The sequence below is a fragment of the Lissotriton vulgaris genome, chromosome 8 (genome assembly GCF_964263255.1).
Source record: "Lissotriton vulgaris chromosome 8, aLisVul1.2, whole genome shotgun sequence".
Lineage (NCBI taxonomy): Eukaryota > Metazoa > Chordata > Amphibia > Caudata > Salamandridae > Lissotriton > Lissotriton vulgaris.
Window position 1 is genome coordinate 546,199,318 of NC_141696.1, and position 12,249 is coordinate 546,211,566.

General features: G+C 38.9%; 6 non-coding genes across 6 annotated transcripts; all 6 read right to left on the bottom strand.

Moving 5' to 3' along the window:
- Positions 1-1,993: 1,993 nt before the first annotated feature.
- TRNAV-CAC (transfer RNA valine (anticodon CAC)) lies at positions 1,994-2,066 on the bottom strand. Its single transcript has one exon. It is a non-coding gene; the product is annotated as a tRNA-Val (tRNA).
- Positions 2,067-4,849: 2,783 nt separating this feature from the next.
- Positions 4,850-4,922, bottom strand: TRNAV-CAC (transfer RNA valine (anticodon CAC)). Its single transcript has one exon. It is a non-coding gene; the product is annotated as a tRNA-Val (tRNA).
- A 300-nt stretch (positions 4,923-5,222) lies between these two features.
- TRNAP-UGG (transfer RNA proline (anticodon UGG)) lies at positions 5,223-5,294 on the bottom strand. Its single transcript has one exon. It is a non-coding gene; the product is annotated as a tRNA-Pro (tRNA).
- Positions 5,295-7,425: 2,131 nt separating this feature from the next.
- On the bottom strand, positions 7,426-7,498 carry TRNAV-CAC (transfer RNA valine (anticodon CAC)). Its single transcript has one exon. It is a non-coding gene; the product is annotated as a tRNA-Val (tRNA).
- A 300-nt stretch (positions 7,499-7,798) lies between these two features.
- On the bottom strand, positions 7,799-7,870 carry TRNAP-UGG (transfer RNA proline (anticodon UGG)). Its single transcript has one exon. It is a non-coding gene; the product is annotated as a tRNA-Pro (tRNA).
- Positions 7,871-10,505: 2,635 nt separating this feature from the next.
- TRNAV-CAC (transfer RNA valine (anticodon CAC)) lies at positions 10,506-10,578 on the bottom strand. The gene has a single exon. It is a non-coding gene; the product is annotated as a tRNA-Val (tRNA).
- Between the last annotated feature and the right edge of the window lie 1,671 nt (positions 10,579-12,249).

Sequence of the window (12,249 nt, forward strand, 5' to 3'; positions counted from 1 at the left end):
GTCACAGATTCTGGCTAATTATCTTTCCCTTGAATGCAAGTAGCAATAAAAACTGCCTAATGCAGGACTAAAGCATTCCTTGCAAGCCTCTAACATCATAACATAACTGAGCTGCTGGTAGCAAGCTAAGCAATACCTTCCCAAAATGAGAAGTACATGTGCTAATCCGCTCAATCAGCGCTCGATCAGGCTCGATCAGGCGAGATATAGAAAAGGTGGAAAGGGTCCAAATGGCTGTCCCTTCCTTTTTAGGGTGGGTCCTTCTGACTATCATAGGATTGCTTGTATAAGTGGCCAGGGTCAGAGAAAAAACTTTCAACCCTTCTCAGTGTTCTATCCAGAAGCAGGCATTTTCTGTGCCTTTAATTTCAGGCTTTTCCCAGCAGTCTCTGTTCTGCCTATGTAAATTAACAAAAGCAGTGCTTATTCATCACTTACTCTAATGTCCTTACTGTCCAGAAAGCTCTGCCTAAGTATGCTTTTTTTCTTTTTCAGTGAAATTCGAAATGTTTTTTCTGCCCAGTCTATGGCAGTAGAATGCTGCTTATGATGCCACATTTTGTTGAATCACCAAGGTACAACTACAGAGGAATATATGAGTCTGAACGACATGGAACTCTTAGCTAACACATCACAATGTGTGATGCTTGCCAACCAAGCACTAGATTCTGGAGCGCTGATGATCAGAACATTCTGCTCCTGAAGGAAAGGAAAGACAGCTTGATGGAAAATAAAGTCTCAGTTTATATTAACGCTCTCTCTCTCCCAATATCTATCTATCTATCTATCTATCTATCTATCTATCTATCTATCTATCTATCTATCTATCTATCTATCTATCTATCTATCTATCTATCTATCTATCTATCTATCTATCTATCTATCTATCTATCTATCTATCTATCTATCTATCTATCTATCTATCTATCTATCCATCCATCCATCCATCCATCCATCCATCCATCCATCCATCCATCCATCCATCCATCCATCCATCCATCCATCCATCCATCCATCTATCTATCTATCTATCTATCTATCTATCTATCTATCTATCTATCTATCTATCTATCTATCTATCTATCTATCTATCTATCTATCTATCTATCTATCTATCTTTATATATGGATACCTGCGTACACATACATATAGATATGCCATGCATTCCTTTAGATTTGTTCCAACCTTTTACCATTTATTTGAGAATCCCTACTTTTCAAGTGACTGCAAATGAAGTTATTTCCGGCACTTTTTGGCCGGTGCAAGGTAACAAAAACACATGACAACTTTTAATAAAAATCATTGATCTCTTTATTAATGCGCACTGTCAAACATGGGGCTTTCACACGTCAGGTAAACATGATAACCAATATACAACAGAAGCAGATGTAGATTGCTTATCAATGCCGGGATAGAACAGTTGTGAATTGAGTAGAAGAAGGGCCCCTGAATTGATACTTATTATATACAGCCTGTAAGATAGTGAAAAATGCAGGCTAGGAAAGGAGATGCAAATATCAATGTATTAGAAAAATACATAAAGAGGAGTGATTTGCTTTTATTCATTCAAGGCTAGAAAAAATCAACATACTATTGCAAGCATTCATACACCACCAAATAGAAATAAACAATTCTGACATTAAACGTAAAGGTGATGATGCATTTGTATCATCACCTTGAGAAGGGTCACCGAGGAATTGAGCCCAGGGCTTCTGCACTTAAACACCAGAAACACTCCACTAAACTAAGATGCCTGTTGGTGCCAACAATTCCCAAAGTTAATGCATGTTCTAGGTGAGCAATGAACAGAATGCAGGGCTCTTTTCAAAGCGAGGTCTGTGAATCAACAGATACATCCACATGCCAATTACTTTAGTGTTTTTAAGAGAATTCACTTTCTTGGAACGAGTCTGCATGAAACCATCTTCAGGGCCTGGACAATTTCATGGCAAAACAGCACCTCTCAACATTGCAGCCAAGACAATATAACAACTGTTTCTGCCCGGTTTCGAACCGGGGACCTTTCGCGTGTGAGGCAAACGTGATAACCACTACACTACAGAAACAGATGTCTACAGTTGATTCTTCTGTGATGAAACTTCTCAAAACAGGCTATTCCAAGGGCCTCTGGTTTTAGATTTCTTTCATGCAACCTTCCCAGACAGCCCTAGCTGAACGCTTGTATATGCCATGCAAGTTCAGCATTTTTGCAAAATGCTTAAAGAGAAATGTTTCCTATTTGCTCAGGCAGGGCAAGGTTAAAAGCATGAGACTCTAGCAAATATTCATCCACTACTGCAAAGAGAAAATTGATATTGGCTTTGAAATGCATACTTCAATACTACTTTAAAAAAGCACCAATGAAAGGGCTCGTCTGGGATTTGAACCCGGTACCTCTCGCACCCAAAGCGAGAATCATACCCCTAGACCAACGAGCCTTCGAAAGACCTGCACCTCTGAAAAGCTAATACCAGCTCTAAGCACGCAATGAAGATCATGCTGGGGACTTTTTCATGCTTGGTCTGTGAATACACATGAAATTCAGTGTCAACTTACCCTTTCTCAAATGATATCACTATCATTTATAAGTGTCCCCTTTTATTTTGTCCCAGCATTGGACACGTCTTACAGGAAGTCAGCACTTATTTATCTATTTCTGCAGTGGCTAGACCCTAAAGAGAAAGAATAAAAAGCTGTTCATAACAACATAAGAAACACATGTTGCATTTTTTCTCAAATGCTTATTCCCTTTGTGCAAATCGGAATGCCAAGCTGAATAACTGGGCCACAGATTCTGGCTAATTATCTTTCCCTTGAATGCAAGTAGCAATAAAAACTGCCTAATGCAGGACTAAAGCATTCCTTGCAAGCCTCTAACATCATAACATAACTGAGCTGCTGGTAGCAAGCTAAGCAATACCTTCCCAAAATGAGAAGTACATGTGCTAATCCGCTCAATCAGCGCTCGATCAGGCTCGATCAGGCGAGATATAGAAAAGGTGGAAAGGGTCCAAATGGCTGTCCCTTCCTTTTTAGGGTGGGTCCTTCTGACTATCATAGGATTGCTTGTATAAGTGGCCAGGGTCAGAGAAAAAACTTTCAACCCTTCTCAGTGTTCTATCCAGAAGCAGGCATTTTCTGTGCCTTTAATTTCAGGCTTTTCCCAGCAGTCTCTGTTCTGCCTATGTAAATTAACAAAAGCAGTGCTTATTCATCACTTACTCTAATGTCCTTACTGTCCAGAAAGCTCTGCCTAAGTATGCTTTTTTTCTTTTTCAGTGAAATTCTAAATGTTTTTTCTGCCCAGTCTATGGCAGTAGAATGCTGCTTATGATGCCACATTTTGTTGAATCACCAAGGTACAACTACAGAGGAATATATGAGTCTGAACGACATGGAACTCTTAGCTAACACATCACAATGTGTGATGCTTGCCAACCAAGCACTAGATTCTGGAGCGCTGATGATCAGAACATTCTGCTCCTGAAGGAAAGGAAAGACAGCTTGATGGAAAATAAAGTCTCAGTTTATATTAACGCTCTCTCTCTCCCAATATCTATCTATCTATCTATCTATCTATCTATCTATCTATCTATCTATCTATCTATCTATCTATCTATCTATCTATCTATCTATCTATCTATCTATCTATCTATCTATCTATCTATCTATCTATCTATCTATCTATCTATCTATCTATCTATCCATCCATCCATCCATCCATCCATCCATCCATCCATCCATCCATCCATCCATCTATCTATCTATCTATCTATCTATCTATCTATCTATCTATCTATCTATCTATCTATCTATCTATCTATCTATCTATCTATCTATCTATCTATCTATCTATCTATCTATCTATCTATCTATCTATCTATCTATCTATCTATCTATCTATCTATCTATCTATCTATCTATCTATCTATCTATCTATCTATCTATCTATCTATCTATCTATCTATCTATCTTTATATATGGATACCTGCGTACACATACATATAGATATGCCATGCATTCCTTTAGATTTGTTCCAACCTCTTACCATTTATTTGAGAATCCCTACTTTTCAAGTGACTGCAAATGAAGTCATTTCCGGCACTTTTTGGCCGGTGCAAGGTAACAAAAACACATGACAACTTTTAATAAAAATCATTGGTCTCTTTATTAACGCGCACTGTCAAACATGGGGCTTTCACACGTCAGGTAAACATGATAACCAATATACAACAGAAGCAGATGTAGATTGCTTATCAATGCCGGGATAGAACAGTTGTGAATTGAGTAGAAGAAGGGCCCCTGAATTGATACTTATTATATACAGCCTGTAAGATAGTGAAAAATGCAGGCTAGGAAAGGAGATGCAAATATCAATGTATTAGAAAAATACATAAAGAGGAGTGATTTGCTTTTATTCATTCAAGGCTAGAAAAAATCAACATACTATTGCAAGCATTCATACACCACCAAATAGAAATAAACAATTCTGACATTAAACGTAAAGGTGACGATGCATTTGTATCATCACCTTGAGAAGGGTCACCGAGGAATTGAGCCCAGGGCTTCTGCACTTAAACACCAGAAACACTCCACTAAACTAAGATGCCTGTTGGTGCCAACAATTCCCAAAGTTAATGCATGTTCTAGGTGAGCAATGAACAGAATGCAGGGCTCTTTTCAAAGCGAGGTCTGTGAATCAACAGATACATCCACATGCCAATTACTTTAGTGTTTTTAAGAGAATTCACTTTCTTGGAACGAGTCTGCATGAAACCATCTTCAGGGCCTGGACAATTTCATGGCAAAACGGCACCTCTCAACATTGCAGCCAAGACAATATAACAACTGTTTCTGCCCGGTTTCGAACCGGGGACCTTTCGCGTGTGAGGCAAACGTGATAACCACTACACTACAGAAACAGATGTCTACAGTTGATTCTTCTGTGATGAAACTTCTCAAAACAGGCTATTCCAAGGGCCTCTGGTTTTAGATTTCTTTCATGCAACCTTCCCAGACAGCCCTAGCTGAACGCTTGTATATGCCATGCAAGTTCAGCATTTTTGCAAAATGCTTAAAGAGAAATGTTTCCTATTTGCTCAGGCAGGGCAAGGTTAAAAGCATGAGACTCTAGCAAATATTCATCCACTACTGCAAAGAGAAAATTGATATTGGCTTTGAAATGCATACTTCAATACTACTTTAAAAAAGCACCAATGAAAGGGCTCGTCCGGGATTTGAACCCGGGACCTCTCGCACCCAAAGCGAGAATCATACCCCTAGACCAACGAGCCTTCGAAAGGCCTGCACCTCTGAAAAGCTAATACCAGCTCTAAGCACGCAATGAAGATCATGCTGGGGACTTTTTCATGCTTGGTCTGTGAATACACATGAAATTCAGTGTCAACTTACCCTTTCTCAAATGATATCACTATCATTTATAAGTGTCCCCTTTTATTTTGTCCCAGCATTGGACACGTCTTACAGGAAGTCAGCACTTATTTATCTATTTCTGCAGTGGCTAGACCCTAAAGAGAAAGAATAAAAAGCTGTTCATAACAACATAAGAAACACATGTTGCATTTTTTCTCAAATGCTTATTCCCTTTGTGCAAATCGGAATGCCAAGCTGAATAACTGGGTCACAGATTCTGGCTAATTATCTTTCCCTTGAATGCAAGTAGCAATAAAAACTGCCTAATGCAGGACTAAAGCATTCCTTGCAAGCCTCTAACATCATAACATAACTGAGCTGCTGGTAGCAAGCTAAGCAATACCTTCCCAAAATGAGAAGTACATGTGCTAATCCGCTCAATCAGCGCTCGATCAGGCTCGATCAGGCGAGATATAGAAAAGGTGGAAAGGGTCCAAATGGCTGTCCCTTCCTTTTTAGGGTGGGTCCTTCTGACTATCATAGGATTGCTTGTATAAGTGGCCAGGGTCAGAGAAAAAACTTTCAACCCTTCTCAGTGTTCTATCCAGAAGCAGGCATTTTCTGTGCCTTTAATTTCAGGCTTTTCCCAGCAGTCTCTGTTCTGCCTATGTAAATTAACAAAAGCAGTGCTTATTCATCACTTACTCTAATGTCCTTACTGTCCAGAAAGCTCTGCCTAAGTATGCTTTTTTTCTTTTTCAGTGAAATTCTAAATGTTTTTTCTGCCCAGTCTATGGCAGTAGAATGCTGCTTATGATGCCACATTTTGTTGAATCACCAAGGTACAACTACAGAGGAATATATGAGTCTGAACGACATGGAACTCTTAGCTAACACATCACAATGTGTGATGCTTGCCAACCAAGCACTAGATTCTGGAGCGCTGATGATCAGAACATTCTGCTCCTGAAGGAAAGGAAAGACAGCTTGATGGAAAATAAAGTCTCAGTTTATATTAACGCTCTCTCTCTCCCAATATCTATCTATCTATCTATCTATCTATCTATCTATCTATCTATCTATCTATCTATCTATCTATCTATCTATCTATCTATCTATCTATCTATCTATCTATCTATCTATCTATCTATCTATCTATCTATCTATCTATCTATCTATCTTTATATATGGATACCTGCGTACACATACATATAGATATGCCATGCATTCCTTTAGATTTGTTCCAACCTCTTACCATTTATTTGAGAATCCCTACTTTTCAAGTGACTGCAAATGAAGTCATTTCCGGCACTTTTTGGCCGGTGCAAGGTAACAAAAACACATGACAACTTTTAATAAAAATCATTGGTCTCTTTATTAACGCGCACTGTCAAACATGGGGCTTTCACACGTCAGGTAAACATGATAACCAATATACAACAGAAGCAGATGTAGATTGCTTATCAATGCCGGGATAGAACAGTTGTGAATTGAGTAGAAGAAGGGCCCCTGAATTGATACTTATTATATACAGCCTGTAAGATAGTGAAAAATGCAGGCTAGGAAAGGAGATGCAAATATCAATGTATTAGAAAAATACATAAAGAGGAGTGATTTGCTTTTATTCATTCAAGGCTAGAAAAAATCAACATACTATTGCAAGCATTCATACACCACCAAATAGAAATAAACAATTCTGACATTAAACGTAAAGGTGACGATGCATTTGTATCATCACCTTGAGAAGGGTCACCGAGGAATTGAGCCCAGGGCTTCTGCACTTAAACACCAGAAACACTCCACTAAACTAAGATGCCTGTTGGTGCCAACAATTCCCAAAGTTAATGCATGTTCTAGGTGAGCAATGAACAGCAGGGCTCTTTTCAAAGCGAGGTCTGTGAATCAACAGATACATCCACATGCCAATTACTTTAGTGTTTTTAAGAGAATTCACTTTCTTGGAACGAGTCTGCATGAAACCATCTTCAGGGCCTGGACAATTTCATGGCAAAACGGCACCTCTCAACATTGCAGCCAAGACAATATAACAACTGTTTCTGCCCGGTTTCGAACCGGGGACCTTTCGCGTGTGAGGCAAACGTGATAACCACTACACTACAGAAACAGATGTCTACAGTTGATTCTTCTGTGATGAAACTTCTCAAAACAGGCTATTCCAAGGGCCTCTGGTTTTAGATTTCTTTCATGCAACCTTCCCAGACAGCCCTAGCTGAACGCTTGTATATGCCATGCAAGTTCAGCATTTTTGCAAAATGCTTAAAGAGAAATGTTTCCTATTTGCTCAGGCAGGGCAAGGTTAAAAGCATGAGACTCTAGCAAATATTCATCCACTACTGCAAAGAGAAAATTGATATTGGCTTTGAAATGCATACTTCAATACTACTTTAAAAAAGCACCAATGAAAGGGCTCGTCCGGGATTTGAACCCGGGACCTCTCGCACCCAAAGCGAGAATCATACCCCTAGACCAACGAGCCTTCGAAAGGCCTGCACCTCTGAAAAGCTAATACCAGCTCTAAGCACGCAATGAAGATCATGCTGGGGACTTTTTCATGCTTGGTCTGTGAATACACATGAAATTCAGTGTCAACTTACCCTTTCTCAAATGATATCACTATCATTTATAAGTGTCCCCTTTTATTTTGTCCCAGCATTGGACACGTCTTACAGGAAGTCAGCACTTATTTATCTATTTCTGCAGTGGCTAGACCCTAAAGAGAAAGAATAAAAAGCTGTTCATAACAACATAAGAAACACATGTTGCATTTTTTCTCAAATGCTTATTCCCTTTGTGCAAATCGGAATGCCAAGCTGAATAACTGGGTCACAGATTCTGGCTAATTATCTTTCCCTTGAATGCAAGTAGCAATAAAAACTGCCTAATGCAGGACTAAAGCATTCCTTGCAAGCCTCTAACATCATAACATAACTGAGCTGCTGGTAGCAAGCTAAGCAATACCTTCCCAAAATGAGAAGTACATGTGCTAATCCGCTCAATCAGCGCTCGATCAGGCTCGATCAGGCGAGATATAGAAAAGGTGGAAAGGGTCCAAATGGCTGTCCCTTCCTTTTTAGGGTGGGTCCTTCTGACTATCATAGGATTGCTTGTATAAGTGGCCAGGGTCAGAGAAAAAACTTTCAACCCTTCTCAGTGTTCTATCCAGAAGCAGGCATTTTCTGTGCCTTTAATTTCAGGCTTTTCCCAGCAGTCTCTGTTCTGCCTATGTAAATTAACAAAAGCAGTGCTTATTCATCACTTACTCTAATGTCCTTACTGTCCAGAAAGCTCTGCCTAAGTATGCTTTTTTTCTTTTTCAGTGAAATTCGAAATGTTTTTTCTGCCCATTCTATGGCAGTAGAATGCTGCTTATGATGCCACATTTTGTTGAATCACCAAGGTACAACTACAGAGGAATATATGAGTCTGAACGACATGGAACTCTTAGCTAACACATCACAATGTGTGATGCTTGCCAACCAAGCACTAGATTCTGGAGCGCTGATGATCAGAACATTCTGCTCCTGAAGGAAAGGAAAGACAGCTTGATGGAAAATAAAGTCTCAGTTTATATTAACGCTCTCTCTCTCCCAATATCTATCTATCTATCTATCTATCTATCTATCTATCTATCTATCTATCTATCTATCTATCTATCTATCTATCTATCTATCTATCTATCTATCTATCTATCTATCTATCTATCTATCTATCTATCTATCTATCTATCTATCTATCTATCTATCTATCTATCTATCTATCTATCTATCTATCTATCTATCTATCTATCCATCCATCCATCCATCCATCCATCCATCCATCCATCCATCCATCCATCTATCTATCTATCTATCTATCTATCTATCTAGCTATCTATCTATCTATCTAGCTATCTATCTATCTATCTATCTATCTATCTATCTATCTATCTATCTATCTATCTATCTATCTATCTATCTATCTATCTATCTATCTATCTATCTATCTATCTATCTATCTATCTATCCATCCATCCATCCATCCATCCATCCATCCATCCATCCATCCATCCATCCATCCATCCATCCATCCATCCATCTATCTATCTATCTATCTAGCTATCTATCTATCTATCTATCTATCTATCTATCTATCTATCTATCTATCTATCTATCTATCTATCTATCTATCTATCTATCTATCTATCTATCTATCTATCTATCTATCTATCTATCTATCTATCTATCTATCTATCTATCTTTATATATGGATACCTGCGTACACATACATATAGATATGCCATGCATTCCTTTAGATTTGTTCCAATCTTTTACCATTTATTTGAGAATCCCTACTTTTCAAGTGACTGCAAATGAAGTTATTTCCGGCACTTTTTGGCCGGTGCAAGGTAACAAAAACACATGACAACTTTTAATAAAAATCATTGGTCTCTTTATTAATGCGCACTGTCAAACATGGGGCTTTCACACGTCAGGTAAACATGATAACCAATATACAACAGAAGCAGATGTAGATTGCTTATCAATGCCGGGATAGAACAGTTGTGAATTGAGTAGAAGAAGGGCCCCTGAATTGATACTTATTATATACAGCCTGTAAGATAGTGAAAAATGCAGGCTAGGAAAGGAGATGCAAATATCAATGTATTAGAAAAATACATAAAGAGGAGTGATTTGCTTTTATTCATTCAAGGCTAGAAAAAATCAACATACTATTGCAAGCATTCATACACCACCAAATAGAAATAAACAATTCTGACATTAAACGTAAAGGTGATGATGCATTTGTATCATCACCTTGAGAAGGGTCACCGAGGAATTGAGCCCAGGGCTTCTGCACTTAAACACCAGAAACACTCCACTAAACTAAGATGCCTGTTGGTGCCAACAATTCCCAAAGTTAATGCATGTTCTAGGTGAGCAATGAACAGAATGCAGGGCTCTTTTCAAAGCGAGGTCTGTGAATCAACAGATACATCCACATGCCAATTACTTTAGTGTTTTTAAGAGAATTCACTTTCTTGGAACGAGTCTGCATGAAACCATCTTCAGGGCCTGGACAATTTCATGGCAAAACAGCACCTCTCAACATTGCAGCCAAGACAATATAACAACTGTTTCTGCCCGGTTTCGAACCGGGGACCTTTCGCGTGTGAGGCAAACGTGATAACCACTACACTACAGAAACAGATGTCTACAGTTGATTCTTCTGTGATGAAACTTCTCAAAACAGGCTATTCCAAGGGCCTCTGGTTTTAGATTTCTTTCATGCAACCTTCCCAGACAGCCCTAGCTGAACGCTTGTATATGCCATGCAAGTTCAGCATTTTTGCAAAATGCTTAAAGAGAAATGTTTCCTATTTGCTCAGGCAGGGCAAGGTTAAAAGCATGAGACTCTAGCAAATATTCATCCACTACTGCAAAGAGAAAATTGATATTGGCTTTGAAATGCATACTTCAATACTACTTTAAAAAAGCACCAATGAAAGGGCTCGTCTGGGATTTGAACCCGGGACCTCTCGCACCCAAAGCGAGAATCATACCCCTAGACCAACGAGCCTTCGAAAGACCCGCACCTCTGAAAAGCTAATACCAGCTCTAAGCACGCAATGAAGATCATGCTGGGGACTTTTTCATGCTTGGTCTGTGAATACACATGAAATTCAGTGTCAACTTACCCTTTCTCAAATGATATCACTATCATTTATAAGTGTCCCCTTTTATTTTGTCCCAGCATTGGACACGTCTTACAGGAAGTCAGCACTTATTTATCTATTTCTGCAGTGGCTAGACCCTAAAGAGAAAGAATAAAAAGCTGTTCATAACAACATAAGAAACACATGTTGCATTTTTTCTCAAATGCTTATTCCCTTTGTGCAAATCGGAATGCCAAGCTGAATAACTGGGCCACAGATTCTGGCTAATTATCTTTCCCTTGAATGCAAGTAGCAATAAAAACTGCCTAATGCAGGACTAAAGCATTCCTTGCAAGCCTCTAACATCATAACATAACTGAGCTGCTGGTAGCAAGCTAAGCAATACCTTCCCAAAATGAGAAGTACATGTGCTAATCCGCTCAATCAGCGCTCGATCAGGCTCGATCAGGCGAGATATAGAAAAGGTGGAAAGGGTCCAAATGGCTGTCCCTTCCTTTTTAGGGTGGGTCCTTCTGACTATCATAGGATTGCTTGTACGAGTGGCCAGGGTCAGAGAAAAAACTTTCAACCCTTCTCAGTGTTCTATCCAGAAGCAGGCATTTTCTGTGCCTTTAATTTCAGGCTTTTCCCAGCAGTCTCTGTTCTGCCTATGTAAATTAACAAAAGCAGTGCTTATTCATCACTTACTCTAATGTCCTTACTGTCCAGAAAGCTCTGCCTAAGTATGCTTTTTTTCTTTTTCAGTGAAATTCTAAATGTTTTTTCTGCCCAGTCTATGGCAGTAGAATGCTGCTTATGATGCCACATTTTGTTGAATCACCAAGGTACAACTACAGAGGAATATATGAGTCTGAACGACATGGAACTCTTAGCTAACACATCACAATGTGTGATGCTTGCCAACCAAGCACTAGATTCTGGAGCGCTGATGATCAGAACATTCTGCTCCTGAAGGAAAGGAAAGACAGCTTGATGGAAAATAAAGTCTCAGTTTATATTAACGCTCTCTCTCTCCCAATATCTATCTATCTATCTATCTATCTATCTATCTATCTATCTATCTATCTATCTATCTATCTATCTATCTATCTATCTATCTATCTATCTATCTATCTATCTATCTATCTATCTATCTATCTATCTATCTATCTATCTATCTATCTATCTATCTATCTTTATATATGGATACCTGCGTACACATA